The sequence below is a fragment of the Astyanax mexicanus genome, chromosome 15 (assembly GCF_023375975.1).
Source record: "Astyanax mexicanus isolate ESR-SI-001 chromosome 15, AstMex3_surface, whole genome shotgun sequence".
Classification (NCBI taxonomy): Eukaryota; Metazoa; Chordata; class Actinopteri; order Characiformes; family Acestrorhamphidae; genus Astyanax; species Astyanax mexicanus.
Window position 1 is genome coordinate 19879682 of NC_064422.1, and position 21011 is coordinate 19900692.

The 21011-nt window shown below is 38.8% G+C and overlaps 2 protein-coding genes across 5 annotated transcripts in view; both read left to right on the top strand.

The window, feature by feature from the left end:
* Positions 1 to 21011, top strand: part of arg1 (arginase 1) — a 102104-nt gene that overhangs the window by 60165 nt on the left and 20928 nt on the right. The gene's annotated exons all lie outside the window — the stretch shown is intronic.
* ccser2b (coiled-coil serine-rich protein 2b) overlaps positions 67 to 21011 on the top strand; it is a 102230-nt gene continuing 81285 nt past the window's right edge. For 3 of the 4 annotated variants that reach the window (XM_007260024.4, XM_007260026.4, XM_007260027.3), the window contains exon 1: positions 67 to 563. The gene's annotated coding sequence lies outside the window, so the exon portion shown is untranslated. The remainder of the gene's footprint in view (positions 564 to 21011) is intronic. The other variant, XM_007260025.4, reaches the window with a different exon arrangement.

Sequence of the window (21011 nt, forward strand, 5' to 3'; positions counted from 1 at the left end):
CTGTGTGTGTTGTATTGTACTGTAGTCGATAGGGGGCGCTGCTGTGTGTTGTGTATATTCTATATTCTGTATCAGCTGTGATTGGGTTTCAGCAGCAGCTGTGGTTTCGCTCTTCGGTATCAGCGCTGTTTATTGAGTATTTTTGCCAAATATTAGTCCGGCTTTAACGCGCCCTTTGCGGGTTAGGGTCAAGATCCGACGCTTTAACCGGAGGAGACCGAGCGGAGACCGGTAAAGGAACGGTGAGGGACTCGCCGGGTAGCGGCGTGCGTGTGTGTGGCACCGCAGCCGGGTTCGGCCTCGCTGTCGGCGGCGTGAAGGAGCGGCTGCGCACGGTCTTCTGTTAGCTCCGGAGCTAAAACGGGTTAGCAGCGTCACCGTCCTCCACTGCAGCTCCGCCGGTAAACACGGGCTGCCTGTTCTGCCCTTTAAACGGGGTATTTTTAAGGTGTCACGGGCTGATTCCCTTCAGAGACTGATATTCTTGCTCTACTTTCCAGGATTTTTTGGTTGAAGCGCCGCTGCGGTAGTTCTGATTGGATCATTTGATGGATTGATTTGAGGTAGGTAAAAGAAGCAGTGGGTCTCCGGTCTCGGCTCGGGTTCTGTGTAAAAGCAGCTCAGTTAGTGGGTGAATCTGGGCTCTGTAAGGGTCTGTAGTGGAGAAACAGGATTATATCTTTATCAAATGGGAGTTTATTCCCCTCAGGAAATGACTAAACATAGTTAACATTCTCAGAATAAAAGAGAAGATAATCTTCTATTAATCCCACAGCGGGGGAGCGTATAATTCCACATAAACGATCAATCAGTAAATAAGTAGATAATTATTAGTAAGTAAGTGCCAGTGAGATTACAGATAGTAGAGTAGTAATCAGTAACTGTTGTATTTATCTAATATTGAACTATATATCTTTAACTACATATCAAAAATTAGTTTAAATATCACATATATTATTATAATTCTGCCCGCAGTTTGTCAATATTTTACCTCAGTATTGTAAATTAATGGCCTAACTTAGTTATCTATTAAACATATAGCTTTTTACTTTTAGGAATACTGATCTAAACACGAGTTTTTAAGGTGCTATACTGGAATATGTTGTTAATATGAAAACTGAATATAAATTTAAGACGCTATTTCAATCATTATTTAGATTATTTATCATTTTAATAGATCCAGTAAATTAAATGACAGTGACAGCTTTTACAAAAGAGTCGTTTATTGGAACAACCTAGTAACAACCATAGTAACTTAATATAATAAAAATAATTTTGTTGAAGTAATTTTAAATTGAGTGATTTCAAGATGCTATGTCAAATATTTCATCCTTTCATAGTAATATTATTTTTAGTTGTATTATTTTGAAAATTGAATGCTAAGTTTAATTGTTCAGAAATTGTGTAACATTTAATAGTAAGCCGTGATTATTTACTAACTTGAAGTAGTAGGCCTGTGATGGTAATTTTTAGTGGACAATATATTGTTGCAGATTTTGATGAAAAAAAAAAGTTTATAATTTAAATGCCAATGCTATAATGATGATATAATAGGAAAATGCATTGGAAAGCAATTATGCAAATTTAAAGACAAAAAAAAATTGTAATAATTATTAATAGTTTGGAAAATATATACTTTTTTTTTTTTTTACCTACTGCACTTAAGGCTGTGTTTATAGAGTCACAGTTATTGAAGCATTGCTCTGGTATAGCATGACTGGCTAAAATAAAATACACTGTTATATTTGTGAACAAACATACAAATAAACACAATAGACAATATCACAATTATCGCACTATAATCCTATTAATGTCATGTCCATTTATTATGTGTCTGACATAATTATTGTGACAAGCCTATTTAGTAACCAGATAAATTTAGAATTTCAACATGTTTATTATTTTGAAACTGTTTTACATTTGACATAAATTAGAGAAAGTATTTAAAACTTCTTAAATGCAACTATACAGTTAGTTCCAAATTAAATATTCATTATACAATTATTTTGACATCATAGGTCAATACATGGAATAGTACATAGTTAAATGATCATTTATTTAAAAGGAGTGATTTCTTTGAGTTTACATTTTGCAAAAGTATTTTGAACTTTTTTTTTTTTTTTTTTTAGCATTTTTAAATGATTATTTCTAGGAAAGTTAAAGTAGGTTAAAGTTTTGACAGGTTGCTGCCATAAACAAAGATGCAGCATGGTGGGAATGGGCTTCCTTGATGTTGGTGGGTAGTTGTTAAAAACAAACAAACAAACAGACAAACAAAACCCCTACATTTTCCCGCAAGTTTGTTTGGTGAATATCTAAAGCTGGTATGTGTTGATGTGTTTATTGATGGTCAGTGTTTACACTACTCAAATACAGTGTACAAACACATGGTTGTGGACATACCATCTATGAATGAATGTGTTCAGCAATTTTAAGTTAAACTTACTGCTAACATAGATGGGTAGAGTTGTGCTATATCATATGGTGTGCTATTATATTGCAGAAATTAATAATATGATTTAAAAAACTCCATATCTTAATAATAGCGATATTCTAAAAAAAAAAAAAACATTTCATTTTGTGTTAGTTTTATTACATACGGTATTTATTGTATTTACTTTAATTGTCTGTATGCAGTTGATATGCATACAATAAATGTGCTAAATTTTAGGTTTGTGGTAGACTTTTTTTATTTTTTATAATTTTATAAAAAAAAAAATTCCCCAATTTACAATTGCCCAATTACCCAACCCACTCGTTAGGACTCCCCCTATCACTAGTAATGCCCCAACACACCAGGAGGGCGAAGACTAGCACATGCCTCCTCCGATACATGTAAAGTCAGCCACCGCTTCTTTTCGAGCGGCTCCGGTACATCAGCTCACAGACGCCCTGTGCTGCAGACATCATCGTAGGAGTGATGTGGGGAGAGAGCGCCATCTACCCACCCGGAGGGAGCAGAGCCAATTTTGCTCCCTCTAAGTGCCGGAAGCTTGATGGCAAAGCTGCATGAGCGGGGGTTCGAACCTGCGACCTCCTGCTCATAGTTGGCAGCGCTTTAGACCGTTGGACCACTATGCGCCCCCTAGACATTTGTTTTTACATTACTTTTTTAAAAACGTATTTATATAGATTTAGTTGCAGTATTATATTCTCGTAATGTTTTTTCATATGCCCAACAATATTGTTTTCGCTAAAACTTGTTGGCACAAAAATACAAGATTTTTATTCATATTATTTTAGTAAATACAGAGGTGCAAATGCACACTCAGCTGCAGAGAAGAGAAGTACAAAGCTGACAAAGAGACAAATGTATAGGACTCTTTGGAGCAGATGAATATGAACATATTGGCACTAATGCCTAATGATAGGGTGTTGTAGTGGTGTGTAAATCTTTCAGCATTGAGCTGTGGAGCATTAAAACTTTACAGTTCATCATCTAATACTTTTAGAATGAGCTGGGAAGACCTCACTTTTACTTTTAACACTAACAAGTCTTGGACACTAGAGATTAGGGGTGGGTGATATGGCCCTAAAATAATATCTTGATATTTCACGATGTTTTTGGGATAACGATACTCTTGGCGATATGACAAAACACTAAATTAAAAAATAAATGTCAAGAATACATTGCTGCAACAAATTGAATATTTAATTTTATTAATGCATACAAAATAATATGGCACACCCCTAACTGAGATATTAAAACATAAGAATTTGATGAGATTTTTAACAGAAATGAAAGATCCAGAATGTCATGATACTAATAATGCACTCCAAATATCTCCATTTATCCAGGATTAAAGTTAAATAAATAATACTGGACAGATATAATCTGTCCCATGAAGATATACAATGGGAATGAGAAGAGAAGTAGTGAAAAACTAGTGCCCTGATGTGATAAATAGGGGTGGGTGATATGGCAGGATATTTCAGGGTATAATATTGTTCACGATATTCAAAAATGTTGGCGATATTATTGCGTACAATACGATATAGCACATCCCTACTAGAGATTAAGAGTTACTCCATCAAAAGCAAAAGGATAAGCTCTTTAATACCCTTAACTATAGAATAAATAATAGGTTAATGAATGATTTGGTATTCTAATACATTTGTCTAATACATTGGGAAACTGCCCAATAGTGTGTCTGCATTTTTTTCTTTTTTGCAGATATATATGTATCATAAACATCAGAGAGAATTCAGCTGTGAATTCCTATATCTGAGCATCCTTGTGTTTTATTCCTTGAATGAGTTGAGCAGTCATGGACTAAATGGCCCATTCAGAGATTCAGAGGCTGTACAGCCTGAGCTTTAGTCATGAACTCCAGAGCTGCTTTACAGAAAAAGTGATAAATCCTGGTGGTGAAGCTTCCTCTTTTGTGTTCTGTGTGGGTTGCGCTCTTTATCCGCCAGCATGATTTTTACGGTGTGTTTTTATGGAACCTCTCCAGTGTTATAGGAGGGAGATGGGGGTCGGTGCGGTGCTGTGAAGGTCAGAAGCGCTGTAAGTGTGCAGGCGTTATGTGTCTAACCCTGTGGAGATCCGGTATGGTCTGTCCGATCCTGTTCCTTTCTGAGCCCAACCGTCTCCGAGGCCTGTCTCATCCTGGCTGGTGTGATCCGGTGTGTCCGTAATGGGCTGCTGATCTCTGGGCTCCTTCTCCGGTGTGTCTTTAACAGCGCTGACGGGATTAAAGCGCTTTCTCCATGCATGCTAACAAGATTAGTGTGCAGCTACTTACGCTGTCAGGAAGGAGACTTTGGCCAGCCACATATTTCCTTCACATATACTGGTATCGCTTTACAGAAGCAGTGGGACAGTGTGTTTATGATATTGTGATGTAATTTTTTAATGATTGATGTAACACATAATCGTATTGCTTTTTGGTTGATTGAGACCCATTGTAAAGAGTCTGTGATCAATCGGATAGTATTTTGTTGGGGTCTCAGCACTGTAGAAACATCTCATTTAAAGGATAGGTGGAAAAAAGTTCCCCAGTGGGCTTGAACCTAACACTACAGAGCAAGTTTATTGTTATGTCCTGTATCTCCTAAACTAAAGGTCACTAATAGGTGAACCATAAACCTATATACAGTATAGAACACCTCGATTTCAGTGGATTGTTATTGCAGCTATGAGGGTTGGGCATCTTCAAATTACAATAGATTTTGTTTAGTGGCAGTCATGGGGTCCAAGCGCTGAGCAGCTCATGATGAACAATATTTCAAGGCTGGCTTTGCTTATAACAGGGATCTCAGGCATTACATGGGAATGTAAGTTTTAAGTTATTTAAGTCACAGTACATGAGCAAACATCTTTTAACTTTCCAAACAAGCATGTTGTCTACTTAGATAAAAATAGAAGTTATGGACATACAGCTCTGGAAAAAGTGACCACTTTAGTTTCTGAATCAGTTTATTTGATTTTGCTATTTATAGGTACATATTTGAGTAAAATGAACATTGTTGTTTAATTCTATAAACTACAGACAACATTTCTCCCAAATTCCAAATAAAAATATTTTAATTTAAAGCATTTATTTGCAGAAAATATGAAATGGCTAAAATAACAAAAAAGATGCAGAGCTTTTAGAACTCAAAAAATGCAAAGAAAACAAGTTCATATTCATACAGTTTTAAGAGTTCAGAAATCAACATTTGGTGGAATAACCCTGGTTTTTAATCACAGTTTTTATGCATCTTGGTATGTTCTCATCCACCAGTCTTACACACTGCTTTTGGATAACTTTATGCCTTTCCTAGTGCAAAAATTCAAACAGTTCAGCTTGGTTTGATGGCTTGTGATCATCCATCTTCCTTATGATTATATTACAAAAAAGTGGTCTATTTTTTTTCACTTTTTGTTTACTACCTCAGTGTGATAATATGATATCAGGATCACATTAGCCAATTGGATGAATGGTGGACTGTTTCTTCTTTCAGTGCTTTTTTAAACAAGGCAGAGCCAATCAGAAGACAGCTCATTTATTTAAACCCCGGGGAACCTACTGTAAAACTACTACTGAGTTTATTTCTCATTGGCTTTTTTTTTTTTTTTTTTTTTAGCTCTTCTGTTACCCCCACCCCACTCCACTGTAAATGTATTTTGTTATGAATATCTGATCAAATGTAATAAATCTCTGCTGTATTTCACCAGTATTACTAAATCTAAAAGTGGCTCAGGCTAATGTGAGCAGAACCCTGACCAATCACAAGGCTTACATAGCTCTGCTCTCTCCAAGTAGCTATCCAGATATTTACCAGATATTTATTTAAGTTATGCTTCTCCATCTCAAGGCTGTGTTCATTGCCAGGGTCATATAAACATAAGTTTGTTTGCCAAAGATAACTGCTGTCAGTCACACACGCTTGTTAGAATATTATGACCACACCCACATAGTTTTCAAAGCGGTCTAAGAAGTGCTTTTTGGCGATTATTAAGGAGTGTTTTATCGTATTTCTGCTTTGAGTTTTATATTTAAACTTACTGAAAAAAACAAAATAAAATGTGTTCCCAACAGAGCCACATTTTGGAACATAAATCCTCACAAACTTTGTAAGTGGATTTCACTTAAAAGATAAAATATAAAAAAGTGTAGTTCCATTTTTTCCTATATAAATCGAACCTGCTTCTTAGTACGGCCTGTTCTAAAGATATTCTTTCTCTGCTCGAGCATCCTCTGTGTGCCTTCTGTGGCTTTCAGTGGTGTCTCATGTCCATAGATAATTCATGTTCTGGGTTTTTTTCTGGGCGTGGTCAGTGTGTATATGTGTGTGCTGCGGCCTGGACAAGCTGGGGTTAGTCTAAGCATGATGAGAAGCTGCTGCTGATCAGCCAGCTGTACTGCTACTGTTGGATCATGCAGAAGCAAAAGCCTTTGTTGACCCCAGGCTGAGGATATTTGTCTCTTTTCCTGTATAAACATAGGTGGGATTATCCTGCTGTGAATCGGTGGGGGCATATTTTTATTCCCTTTTCCATGATAATACCTGCATGACTGTCAACATAGAGGTCCATGACTGGGTTCAGGACAAAGTCTGCCTGAGCTGTACACGTTCTACCTGTGTGTGTGTGTGTGTAAGAGAGAGATAAGGGAGGAATGCCCACTCAGGCGTTCTTGTCAGGGCAGAGATGAGACTTGTGTCTATTTCTGGTGTCTAAAATGTATCTTACTTTTCTCTTAGATGTTCACTTTGTGTGCTATCTCTGTTATTGGACATGATGGTGTGCTTCTTGGTGTGATTTGTTTATGCTGGGAGGTTAACCAGTTTGAATGATGATGCTGCTCTTTAGATGGGCAGTTTGTGGAGTCTGAACAGGCTGGGAGCTGCTTCGCCTCTGGGACAGTAAACAGTGAAATGAAGGGTGTGGCCCTGATGCTGAATGAGTCTCAGCCTGTTGCTTAGCCATGGCATGCCCTGGTGCTGGGCCATATTGATCAAATGAATCAAAACAGATTAGGGATTTGAGATAGTTGAGATGGGGGATGGGGATGGGTGGTTATGGATGGGAATGATTATAGCTGGGAATGGGTCTAGATCTGGTTGGATAGGAGTGGTGTAAGGGAGTGTGTATAGGAGGAAATGGGCATGAAATGATAAGTGTATGGGTGGGTATAGGTCATTTAGGGAATGTCTGTTCCTGAAAGGATAAAGATATACATGTGGATCAATGGAAAAGGATGAGAATGGAAGTGGATGGGTATGGTATGGGAATTGAAGGGTGTGGTATGATATATGATATGATTGGGGATGGGCGTGGAACGTGAAGATATATGGATAATGTATGAATATGGTATGGTGGATGGGTGTAGAAATGTATGAGAATGCTTGGTTTATGGATGGGTACGACTGTAAATAGAGGATTTTGGGTGAGCACAGAAAAGTGAAGTTACTAATGATGTGGGATGAAAGGGGGTGAATGGTTATAGCTGTTGCTGGGGATGCATAAGATATGAGTATGGATAAGAAAAGTATAGGTGCGTATAGATATTGGTATAGGATTGCGTATAAAAGGATATGGAATGAGTGGGTGTGAATGGATATGGGTATTATTGGGTGGGGATGGATGGCTATGGCTGGGTAGGCCATTAGATAAGGTGAGGTACTGGTAGGAATTGATGGGGATGGGTAGTTTTAGGAGAGTATGGATGAGGATTGGTATGTTCTGTATTAATAGGGAATGGAATGGATGGATATAGATGTGGTGGGTTTGATTGCTATTGGAATGGGTATAGATTGGTACAGCTTCAGATGGATATGTGTATAAAAACTATGGTGGAATTATAGAAGAGGTGGATATAAATGAACATGGGTATTTGTATAGATGTATTTATGTATATATGGGTATGTGAATGTATATCAACTGTTCTAGGTGGTAATCTTGTTGTATCGCATGGTATTTGCATGCACCTGACCTTCATCCTTTGCAGTTTGTATATTAGCACCATTGGTGGCGGCCCCTCTGAGCTGCACGTGTGACCGGGCCGGAGGCAGGAGCGTGGTGGTCCTGTGATAAGAATGAAGCTCTTTGTGTGTGTGCAGTGAGGGGAAAACGAAGGAACGACGCTCAGATCCTGTACAACGACCACATTGTGCTATACGGGGACTGCTGTGCCTGCTGAGGGAGATGCCCACTTGGGAGCAGTAATCAGAGTGGCCCAATTTGTGTCCCAGTTTGGTGAAGATGGGAGTGGGCTTTTGGGCTTGTGGATGTCCTTTTGGAGTGGCCTACTTCATCAGAGCCATGAGTGTGGAAACGTGCTTGAGAGTGGTTCTATGAGAAATATATAAAGCCATGTCATCACCAAAAAAAATACTAAAAAGAGGTTTTCCGTTCATCAGTCATGAATTTAACGCCTGCTTAATGTTTAATAGTGCAAAGGATATTACAGTGTAGAGCTATGCTAACATTAGCCTATTTCAGAACACCAGAGAACAGGTTAGATTCCCCATTTTCCATCACTTAAACCGATTTTAGTTTTTACTTTTTGTAGACTAAACTTGTGTTATTTGACCACCAGTGCATCGTTCATGATGTTGTGTTTTTCATCTTTTCAAAGCTAACACCAGCTCTAAGCTAGTACAAACAGAAAACCTTTATATTTTGAGTGTTTATTATCTAAACTTTTCAGTCTGTTTACTAAAAACCTTTGCTTAGGCTGGTGAAGCTGTTTAGCATATTTTATTATCAAGATGTCACCTGAAATTTACTTTTAGGTATAACTAAAGTTTGAAGTCATGCTATTTTAACGCTCCTATATTTTTTCAAAAAAAAATAAAAAGGTTCTACAATCATGACATTCACACATTGAAATCTATACAATATTGTTTACATACATGTATAGCATTAGCATAGCTCAACACAACAGAGAACAAGTTGGTGTCACACCAACACCAAACACTCAACTTTTTAGGTCTATAGTTGTGCTTGAAATGTTGTTAACCCTTAAAAGTTTCTAAATTTCTAAATCCATAAATGTGACTAAAACATCACCAGTTTTCACACAAGTAATTAAAGTAGATGTAGAGAACCCAGTTAAACAAATAAGACAAAAATAGTATTCTTGGTCATTTAATTATTGAGGAAAATTGTCCAACATGACCGTATTTTTTGCACTATAAGGCACATTTAAAATTCTTTGGTTTTCCAAAAAATTGTCAGTGCACCTTATAATCTGGTTAACCTTATGTATGAATTCTACAAGTCAGGTTGTAAGGACCAGTAAAGCCACTCTGCTGAAGTACAGCGTTATACAGGAGTTTCATTTTAGTTCTCCAGCAGTATTAGCATTTGCTGCTAACCACATTAAGTGCTAGCACTTTGGTCGTCCAGAGGAGAGTATATCGGACTGTATGCATGTTTACCACGTTAAAAAAACTACGTGGGGCAAACCACTAACTAATATCACTGCTAAATGTTAGCGGAGAGAGTTAGTTTACTTAACTTATCTTAGCTTCACTAAAATATGACGACACCCCTTTTCCTACTACTAGTTACTAGTGTCGCATAAAATGCGCCTTATAATCTGGTACGCTATATATATATAAAAAGACCAGAAAATGAAAATTTATTAATAGTGCCTTATAGTGTGAAAAATACTGTACATATTTGTTACTTAAATTTTGAACATTTCACCGCAGATAATGCAGCAGTTGAAGCTTTGATACAGGTTTAAGTCGATGCTTTGTGATATTGCTTCACATTGCTAAAATAATGCTAATCTAAAACAAACTCTTGAGCTATCACCTCGTTATTGCTGAGGTATAAGAAGCTGTTAGAAGCTTCTGCTAATTGTTTACATAGCTGAGGTTAGCTTCTTACTCAGATTTTCAATTCCACCCTAAATAAGTCAGCAGTTTAGTGTACGGTTGCAAGAATAGAATTGCTAAGTCATGTAAGGTGGAACAAATGTTATTACTCTGATAAAATTTCAATTTGTCTCATTACTTGATACTGCAGTAAATCTAACTAGCTTAGGATGCTAGATAGTAGTTCTAACTTGCACATTTGAGGGTTTATTTAATCAATGTGTAATATCTATTTGACATTGTTTCTAACCATATGTTTTGATCAGTTCTAGCTAACGTATTTACACGAATTAGAGCAGTAAGAGCAGTATGTGTAGCATAACATGTTCAATATAATAAAATGTTATTATTCAGAAGGTGTATAACTGCCTAATGTTCCTCACCATTGAGGTCAGAGTGCTAAAAAAAACCCCCTCAAGAACATCACTTTCTGCTAGCTGCTTTAGTGCATGTTATGGATCATCTAATACTGCGGATTAATTTTCAGATGCCTGCTGCTCTGGGCCCTACTGGGGTACAGAGCTATATTAAGATTGTCCCACACACACCTGAGCGGCTAGTGCTTTGGGATTGTTTACGCCAGTGGGTGAAGGTGACCCAAGCTAGCACCATCTGCTAGCGCTGATATCTTAGCCTCCTCTGACCAGTGCTGCTGATAGCCCGAGCAGCTTTCTTAGCCTCGGCTGTGCTCTTTAGCCTTGCGTCTGTGTTCATTACTGTTTTAAATTTACTTAAAAATCACTTTGTGTATGCTAACTCTAGCTGCTGGCTGCTTGACAGGGCTAGTTTAGCCAGACGCTAATCATGATGGCAGTGACTCTAGAGTTACCCTGTGGTCTTGCCCATCTGTTTGTACAGATGGCTATTGATGGGGTAATGTTCATGTTCCTTGTAAAATATCTTTTTGATTTTATGTTTTTGTCTTTTGAAAGATTTTAAGAATGATTTTAGAGAAGGGGTTTCTCACTTTTCTCAGTGTGGCTAATGCTACATACCCTGTTTTGAATAGAGAACAGATTTAAAAAATATATATATATATAAAAAATAAATAAGTGAGTGGCGGTTGACTTGATCTTAAAAAATGTATAAAAAATAAAATGTTCTTTTTTCCATTTTAAGCAGGATTGTTTGTCATAAATATATATATTTTTTATATTTTAGGCAGGATTGTCTGTCTGGTTTGTGTGTGAGGTCTACAAAATTTTTTTTACCAAGGTCTCAGATCTTATTTAGCATTGTGATGGCTATGGTTCCTTCACAGTCGTTGTTAGAAAAATGCAAATTAAAGGTGGGTGGTTATGCAAATGTCAAAGCTTTATAAACATTTGCTCATCAAACCTTGTCCCAATAATCAGCAATTATGGGCTCGTCTAAGTTGGCCAAACTTTAGCATTTTAGTGATTGTGTTTGTAATCGTGTATGTAGAAATATCAAACTAACTAGTTTAAGCCAGATGCTGCAGCTGATGATCATTACCACCCTCTATGCCTTTGCCTGTAGATAGTAATGACCTCTATGACATATTCCAAGTACACACGTGACACTGTGGATCAAGGAAGGTTAAATGCCTCCTCAATTATTAATCCTTACATTTTTCTGGAAGTAATTGCAATAACAATAGTATTGTTCTTTTCAGATCCTTTGCCATTGTTATACTGAAAACATAATAGAAATACAATTTCATTGTTTTACGGTACAATAAACATTTTGTTAATTATTATAAATAATTATTGATGCATTGGCTATAGTACACCTGGCTAAAATAGTGGTGAAATTTATTTGCATGTAAAAGAAAAATGCAAGTAAACCCAATCAATATCACGATCAATATCCAGGTCAATAACCTGCTTATTGTGACAGACGTAGTTATCTTTTACTTCTTTTTTATTTACTGTGACCAAATATTTATATATGTTAGAGCTGCCCAACCTTCTGCATTTCCTTGTGATAGGGTAATTGTGCATACAGGAGTATTATCTAAACATTATCTTTTTTTCAGGTAAGGCTGCACAATATTGGGAAAAAAACTTCCATTACAATAGTGTTTTATTTTCCAATATATATATTTTTAAATTAACAATTCAGGTATTTTCACCAGAAGTTACCAGAATGATGTAATGACATTAATAATGCGCTCTGTTCATCAACTGTTGGTGTAAAAAAATAATAATGGGCAGATATAATCAGTTTCTAGTTGATGTGTCGTGAAAAATGAGAACAGGTGGATGTTTCTATATATAAAGCAACATAAAAGATGTAACATTTAGGGCTATGAGTGGTCCAGCGGACTAAGTGCTGCCACTATGATCAGGAGATCGCTGGTTCGAATCCTGTTCATGTAGCTTGCCATTGGCTACTGAAGCCCTGAGAGAGCACAATTCTCTCCCCACTTCACTCCAAAGGGTGATGTCGATTAGCACAAGGCATCTGTGAGCTGATGTATCGGAACCAAGTCGCTGCGCTATCCTCTGAGCGTGCTGGCTACTCGATAATGCAGCATCAGCAGCAGTTTTAAGTTGGGGAGAAAATGTGGAAAAAAAGATATAGCATTTGAATTATATTTGCTTTACATGACATTGCATGTTGGCGTTGTAAAGATTTCCCATGGTTACATTGCGTTAACAATGCTGAAGCGATACATTGTGCAGCCCTAATTGCAGCTTTTCCTCTTTGGTCTATATCTGTATCTATACAGTTCTACAGTGTATCTAATTACAATAAGTATACTTAAATTTTACAGGAATATTATGTGATTATGTGTGTGAAGTCAGAGTGCTGTGGGATGTTGTGAGCATGCTCTGAGTTTACTGTAGAGTGAGTAATGCCTCGGTTACTCATCCTGCTGAATCTGTTGCTGCCGTTTCTTTCTCTCCGTTTGGTTCTCTCGTTTCCTTTCCACCCTGGTCGGGCGTCTTTCCCTCACACAGCCCAAGCGACCCAGGGCGGCAGCCAGACACAAACACTCCATCAAATATTAACCCCCCATGCTTCTCCTGAGGCTGCAGGCCGGCGGCTTTTCAGTCGGCACAAGGCCGTGGCACGTGATTCAGCAGCATTCGCTGTTATCCACTTTTACAGCTGACTGACTCTCTCTCTGATGGATTTCTCCACAGGTTACATAAATCACATTCCTGCTGAGGTGAACTGAACAAAAATGCCCGTTTTTTTTTTCTCCATGTTTCTGAATGAGTTAAGAGGATGCTGGAGTGAACACGGTGCCAGGTTGTGATTATGGCTCGAGTGAGCGGGCAGCGTGTGGCGGCTAGTTTTGTTTTGCAAGAGCTCACTAATAAGAGTGAGTACTAATCAGAGAAAGCTTGTTTATGGGATGCCGCTTCAGTAGTTCACAGCTGAGTTGGCGTGTTGCACACAGAGTAGCTGAGTACAGGAAGTAGACTTCAGACGGCTGCTGTTGTTGTGAGCTTAAATGTTGCAGGTTTATGGTATGAGTAATAAACATAGATGGTAAAGGACTTTTCAAAAGGCCTTTGTATCTTTAGTTGGTTTTTAAACTGGGATGAAAATCCCTACCAAATAGTACCTCTTGTAAGTTTCCTTTAGGATTCTTGCCATGGGCCTACACTAAGGTCGTGTTCACACCAGCACTAATTGGTCTGCATAAAATGGACTTGTGTTTGTTTGTACCCTTAGTGTGGTTTAAAAAAGCAGGTGTGAAAACAGTAACATCATACTCGGGTGCAGATCTAAACATCCCGACTGAGACCTGCTAGTCGAGGTGGTCTCGATCCGGTTCCAAGCGAACTCTGGAGGGGTTCGCTTGTGGTGAGAATGTGATCCGGTCTCGATCCGACCCAGCTATGAAGTATACTCCTTTTATTTCAACTAAACTGCTGATTAGATGCAGTTTAATCTGATATATTACCCTGATAACACTAATTACCACAGCTATGAACAAATGCTGTCTCTGCTCCATACACGTAATAAATCACATAATAAATCAAAAACAAAGTCATGTGGCTGGAAGTAGTGAATGCTGCACAGAGCGCACGTGAATGGAGCAGAGACACCGTTTCTTAATAGCTATGGAAATTAGCATTCTGTGTTAAAGCAGCTTTACACCTCACACATATACACGTATATCTTCTTGCTAGATTTACTTTCTTGCTCCCGCACCAGAGAGCTCTGGCTTGTCAGAGGAGACAGTGTGCTTGACGTGGTTTATTGGTGCGTATTTTGGTGTGTTTAGGTTTATGTCTGTGTGAAACCAAACCAAACAGAAGGAGAAAACACTCCAAGTAAACAAACTATAGGTGTGAAAATGCTCTTAAATCCACTGTTGTAGGGCTTTAACAATTAGCAATTTCTGTCTATATTTACTGGGCATCTGTACCTGGAAAAAAATATATATATATGTAATGTACCAACATCAGTCAGCAACAGATGTGTAATAATGTGTACTGAAAATTTTAAAAACATCTTACCCTTATAGAAACATTTTGATCTACAGTATATTGATATTGAATTATTAATCTCCAACACTACTGCTTTATAGAATAAAGATTAGGAGAATACACAAGTGTCAGGTTCGTAATTAAAACGGTGCTAGGAGTCATGAAGCACCTGTGTGCATTTTTAAGTTAATACTAGCTAGTTTAAACCTGCTGTTGTTATGTAAGTCAAACAATATATAATATTAGACTTTGAAGTCATGTGATCAATGGCTGTCAGGACAGATGGCCTTTTGCTTAAAAGAAACGGTTAAAAAAGAAAGGTTAGTGCTTTGTAGAAACATATTTTGCCGCAAATCTAGTTCTCTTAGGGTATGTGACTATTATCTTAGCACCTCTAACCACTGCAATTTACACACATTCTTCTCCAGCTTCTTGAAGTTCTAGGAGTCCATGTATTTGTGTTCCTGTCCTGGAAAGGAAATTCTGAGCAGGTGAATGTGTGTGGCTTCTACGGACTTCTGCTTCTGCTAATGATAGATGGCTAGACGGTGAATCATCAAGATATTCCATTCAGTCATTATCACGTGAAGAATACGGATGGTTATCTTTTCCTCAGCAGTATAAAGGTGAACTCTGTGACCGTTTGTGGTTTTAATTTGCTTAGCTGCATGTTGTCATTCGGCAATCATGGGTGTGGCTGTGGGTTAACTCCTCATGCAAACACGAAGCTAGGGATGGGACTGGGAGTGGAACAGTCCAATGTGTCACATTGTGCCTTTCAGCCTGCGTCTCAGTTCACAGTGAGTACACAGCGGCTTTGACTAATGTCAGGTTTTTAGGGTGGCAGTCCATATAAAGTCTGGATTCCCAGTTGTCTTGGGTACTAGCATAAGCCAAGTCTTACAACTCTGGGGTGCTGTTCTGAGATGAGTCTCAGTTCTCTGGTGTGCAAGCACGAGTCGAGTCTTGAGTCTTGAGCCTCAGGGGTGTGAGTCAAGTACTTTTTTACTTGCTAGGCTTGTGGTTCAGAGCATGCCCAGTAGGGACTGAGCATGATGTAAACCCTGCAGAGTACTGCTTTTCCAGAGAGTATTGTCAGACATCCTCCACAATCTAGACATTTGTTAAGTCTCCACATTGGTCACGTTTGTTTTCATCCAACAATATAACCTTTTAAAAGTATGCCATGGCCTTTTGAAAGAGGTACAAATGACTAGAGTGACTATAGTTGGACAGTGTCCACTTTTTCATAATGTAACAAACAAAACATTACAGTTGTATATACAGCATTACCTATGGGCAGGGATTTGCCTAAGCTGCGCTAGTCCTGTGTTAACGTAGTTACAATACCATCAAATTTTGGGTTACTGAAAAATTATCAAATTCAAAATTGACTAAATGAACACTGCAAACATTTTTAGTCAGTCATACAGTAAATGCTTAACCATCAGTCTGACGATTATAACATGTTTAGCACAGCTAATAAAAAAACTTTACCTAGCATGATGGCTAACATTCTGTTCACCACAGAGCACACTCAAGTCTGTCAGACTTAAACTCCACTTATAAACGTTTTAAACACGATTAATTGGGGACTGAATGGTCAGAACACAGAAATAATTTTTTTCCCCTGTTGTGTTGGGTTCCATAGCTTGCTCGCTTGCTGAGCGGTTAAACATACACAAAGTAACAGACAGCTCACTACAGCAGTTTTTAACGAAATAACCTGATTACTGATGGTAAAAACCTGTCATAGGGAATGAAGTCTTCACTTGTTAGCTACTATTGACTAACTGCTAACAGGCTAACTGCTAACAGGCTAACTGCTATCTGCTAGCAGGCTAACAGGCTAATTTATTGAGCTATTTTGGCCTGTTTTACTGTAGCTAGACATAGAGCAGAAATCTGGCACATCTTACACACCATTACACATATTTTTTGAAATACCATCCTTGGTTGGTTGGTAAACAAACCAGGTACCAAAAATCAAGAAAACTCAATTAGCGTAAGTACCACAAAGTAAAATAATTACATTGGGTTCAACCTAGAGTCAAGTCTCCAATCTGTGGAAAGACTGAGTGTCTAGTATCTGGGGTGCAGGTCCAAGTCAAGTTTCCAATCTCTGGGATGGGAATCCAAGTTGAGTGTCTCCTTTGGGGTTCAAGTTTAGGTCAGATCTTAAGTCCTTGGGTGCCAGCCAGAGTCTCCACTCCTTTCTCTGGGTGCAAGTCCAGTTCAAGTTTCCAGTCTCAGGGTGTAAGCATGAGTCACAAGTTGCAAAAAACCCCGAAAAGTAAGGAGACAGCCTTTAACCTCAGCCAATCTTTAGAGTCATTAGTCTCATGTGCATCCCAATCCTATAGACTCAGGCTTCCAACTGTCAGACACTCCTGGAATGGAATTTGGTAAATGAGTGATTGATGCCTGCAGTATTGGCTATCTTGTTGCATGGTCCAGACCCTGAGGCTGCAGCGTTGCCTGAAGCAGCTGACCTTTGTATGTTTGTTCATTGCATTATTGTGGGGATATTGATTGTAGCTTCTGGCATACATACATAAATACAATGCAACTTTTTGTTTTAAAGAAAACACCCACACTTGTTTTTATTTCATTTTATATCATTAAAACTAATAAACGTCTCATCTTTACACCAGACTGTGCCAAGATTTGTGCTGGCAGCACAACATGGATAGACTCATAGACTAGCTCACAGTGCTCAACCCTGTCTTAAGCATCTTCTGCTGTGGGCTTACTTTCTGGCCTGAGACCAGCAAACAACAGTGCTTGCTCACTGTGATGTTCTTGTTTGCCGGTATAGAGTGACTCAGCTGGCTGAGGCAAGACTGGAGGACGTTTGTTTGAGCATACAGCTCTGTCTCTGTTTGAAAAGACCCCACCATTCCAACTGTAGATGCACAAAAATGCCTAAATCAATGAGTTTTTGGCAAATAATTGCTTATAAATATCAACATTGGATAGATATGACTGATAGGAAGGTTCTAGTATAGTTTGCACTGAAGAACCTGTAGGCTATGAGTCTGGGGCCTCCTGCGTTGAATGTAAATGTCCCTCGTCTCTTTGCATGGACAGTTCAAGCCAGAAGCTGCCAGACACGATCATTATCACCTTCTGCACTGTCCACATGATTTTGGCACATCAATGCATATCACATATATATTATTGCACATGATTGTTAGCAGGGATGTCCTGATCTTGTCTAAGCATACTTCAGTGTATTGGGTATTGGTTACTGTAAGGAGGTTTCAGTGATCACAATATGCACGTGTGCAGTATTACCAGTAAGGGTGAGAATTGCCACTGATTTCCCAGTTCGGTTCAAATCTGATTCACAAGGTCCCACTTTGATTTAAAATTGATTCATTTAGGGAAATTTCAGATACAATTAAAATTGTAGTTTGAATATAAAATGTTGTAATTATACAAGGAACTCTCAAACTTCCATTATTAAAATATTCGTACATATTTTTATTATGAAGACTAAATAACAATTACATTCTTTTTTTAATTATTTATATACAGATTTGGAATGGCCACTTTACTCAAATGTTTATATGTAAAATTTTTAACAATTTCTTATTGATTTGCAAATAAAAGTGTGAAATTTACCCATACCCACTAGTTCAGATGTGAAACTACAATAAGCAAAGTGATAATAAAAAGACAACAAGCTTAATTAATAATGTTAAGAGGAAAACTTAATTGAATTTAAAGGAAAAACTCTTCATAAAAGGAGCTAATGCTGCCTCAAGTCGGTCTGAGTGGAGCGCTTCTCACTTTTATAAGAGCCTCTTCCCTGGCCCGGTAATCACGTTCATCCCTGGGGACAAAATAATCTGAATTAGTAACTGCCCTTCGCAGAGGTGAAAACAACTCTGGAAAACAACTTAAAACTCTGTAAAATGTAGTAGTTTGATAAACACATGCAGCAGTGAATGGAAATACAGAAGAAAATTACTTATATTTTTTACAGAAATTTCCCCGCAGTGCCGACTTCTGTGCGTCATCCCTCATGCTTCAGCTCACTCCAGCCAGATGGCGGTGCTCGAAAAAGGATGGTCTCACGAGATAAACCGCGAGACGTTAAAACTGTAAGCATATACAAGGAAAATGGGCTAATTCTACGGATCAATCTCGGGGTTTATATGAATCGATATTGGCTCATTCAAATGAAGATTTGAGCCCTTCAGCAGAGGGGAAACCATGTATTGCACAAAGTATAAAATAAATAATCTGGCCTGTGTGAATGTCTCCTACAAAATACTTTGTCATTTTTAGGTTAGCATAGGAATTTCAAACTATTAAAATGTCCTGCAAATGGATCTAGGGCCCTAAAGGTTTAAATGTCAAGGTGGGGTAAAACATGCATTGACCCAGGAACCTCATCAATAGCAAGACTAACTGGAAAAGTAATAGCATTTTACAGTGGTAGAAGTGGTTCTAGAGCTTTGACTGCATTTGAGCTGCTTTCCTCTAAATGTTTAACTATGTCATGCTGTTCCTGAGCTGTGCTTGGAGTCAAGTGGGCATCACACTGAACACTCTCTCTATACTAGTCAAGATGACCTTAACACCCAGAGGCTTTTGGAAAAGCAGGACAGTGTTCAGAGAACCTTCACCCCTGGAGATCTTGTTAAGGACTCGTGTTATAACATTAGGTCAGGGTCAGGAGGACCATTAGCGTCGGTCCCAATATCTAGTCACGGATGGTAAAGTAGGTCTCTCGTCCTGTCCGCACATCCCCAGGGCAAACATGATGAGCAGTCAGACATGTTATAATGTGTTGCCATGGAGACACATGTGTCGTGATCCAAATCTGGGTCTTGAGTTTGGGTGGTCTGCTGTGATTTGATTTTTTCCCCCTCCCCCTCCAGGTCTTCTGCTTCATTACACATAGAGAAAAACGCAGGTACATGAAGAGAAGCTCCGGTCACTGAGCATTCAGATGTAGGAGCAGCCGTTATTGTCTGGTTCAGATGAAGATCTGAAAAGGGTAAAGCCGTGTGGGCTGTCTTTTTCAGTAAAGCCACCTACAGGCCTCGCCCTTAAAAACCGCCGTTCAGAGTCCCACTTTGATCTTTGTAGTGAAGATGCATATAATGTCTCATTGTAGGACTAATAAAGGCCTCGTTGGCTTTTCAGCTGAGCACTCAGTTCCTGATCTTTATCCTCTCTTCTTGTCATTCTTTAGCTCGGTTTAGTGCCGTCAGGGTTGGGCATGTTTTGCCTGGGGCAGGTAGCGTTTGTGGCTAATAGCCATTGTAGATATTCCCATTCGCAAACAGCCACTCTGCTTTATATTCCACAGGGGATACACTCAATGATGGCATCACTGTATTATTCTGGAACCATTGAGATCAGTGAAACATAATCAGATTAATAAGAAATGTCTGCAATATAATGTTATTACCTGATATATACAGCAGTTGCCTGAATGTGTAATGTCTTTTCTTTTTAAACTTTTGAGTCAGTATTTGTACTTGGGATTAGGTTGCAGTGTTTGTACTTGGACTTGTCCTTTGCTGCCAGGTGTCCTATAGAGTAACTTGCCCTCATTGCAGTAGTGTTTGTACACAGAGACTTTGCTTGGTGTCATATTTGTACTGAAACTTGGCTAGTACTCAGATTTGTCTCATACTCTTTTGTACAGATTTGTATCAAGTTTGAACTCTTGTACTCTTGGCTATGCTGCTAACTGTTAGTCGGGGCTGGTTAGTGCTGTTAATCGGGGCTGGCTATGCTGCTAACCGGGGCTGGCTATGATGCTAACCGGGGCTGGCTATACTGCTAACTGGGGCTGACTAGCAGTGCTAACCGCAGCTGGCTATGCTGCTAACCGTGGCTGGCTAGCGCTGCTAACCGGTGCTGGCTATGCTGCTAACCAGGGCTGGCTATGCTGCTAACCGGGGCTGGTTAGTGCTGTTAACTAGGGCCGGTTAGTGCTGTTAACCGGGGCTGGCTAGCGCTGCTAACCAAGGCTAGGTAGTGCTGCTAACCGGGGCTTGCTAGCAGTGCTAACCGGTTCTGGCTATGCTGCAAACCGGGGCTGGTTAGTGCTGTTAACCAGGGCTGGTTAGTGCTGTTAACCGGTGCTGGCTATGCTGCTAACTGGTTCTGGCTATTCTGGTAACAGGTTCTGGCTATGCTGCTAACCGGGGCTGGCTATGCTGCTTACTTTTGTATAAAATACTCCAAATCTAAGTTTACTATATTTTTTTTACTCACCCAAATAAACAGTTTTTAGGAGCGAAATCTGTGTAGAAT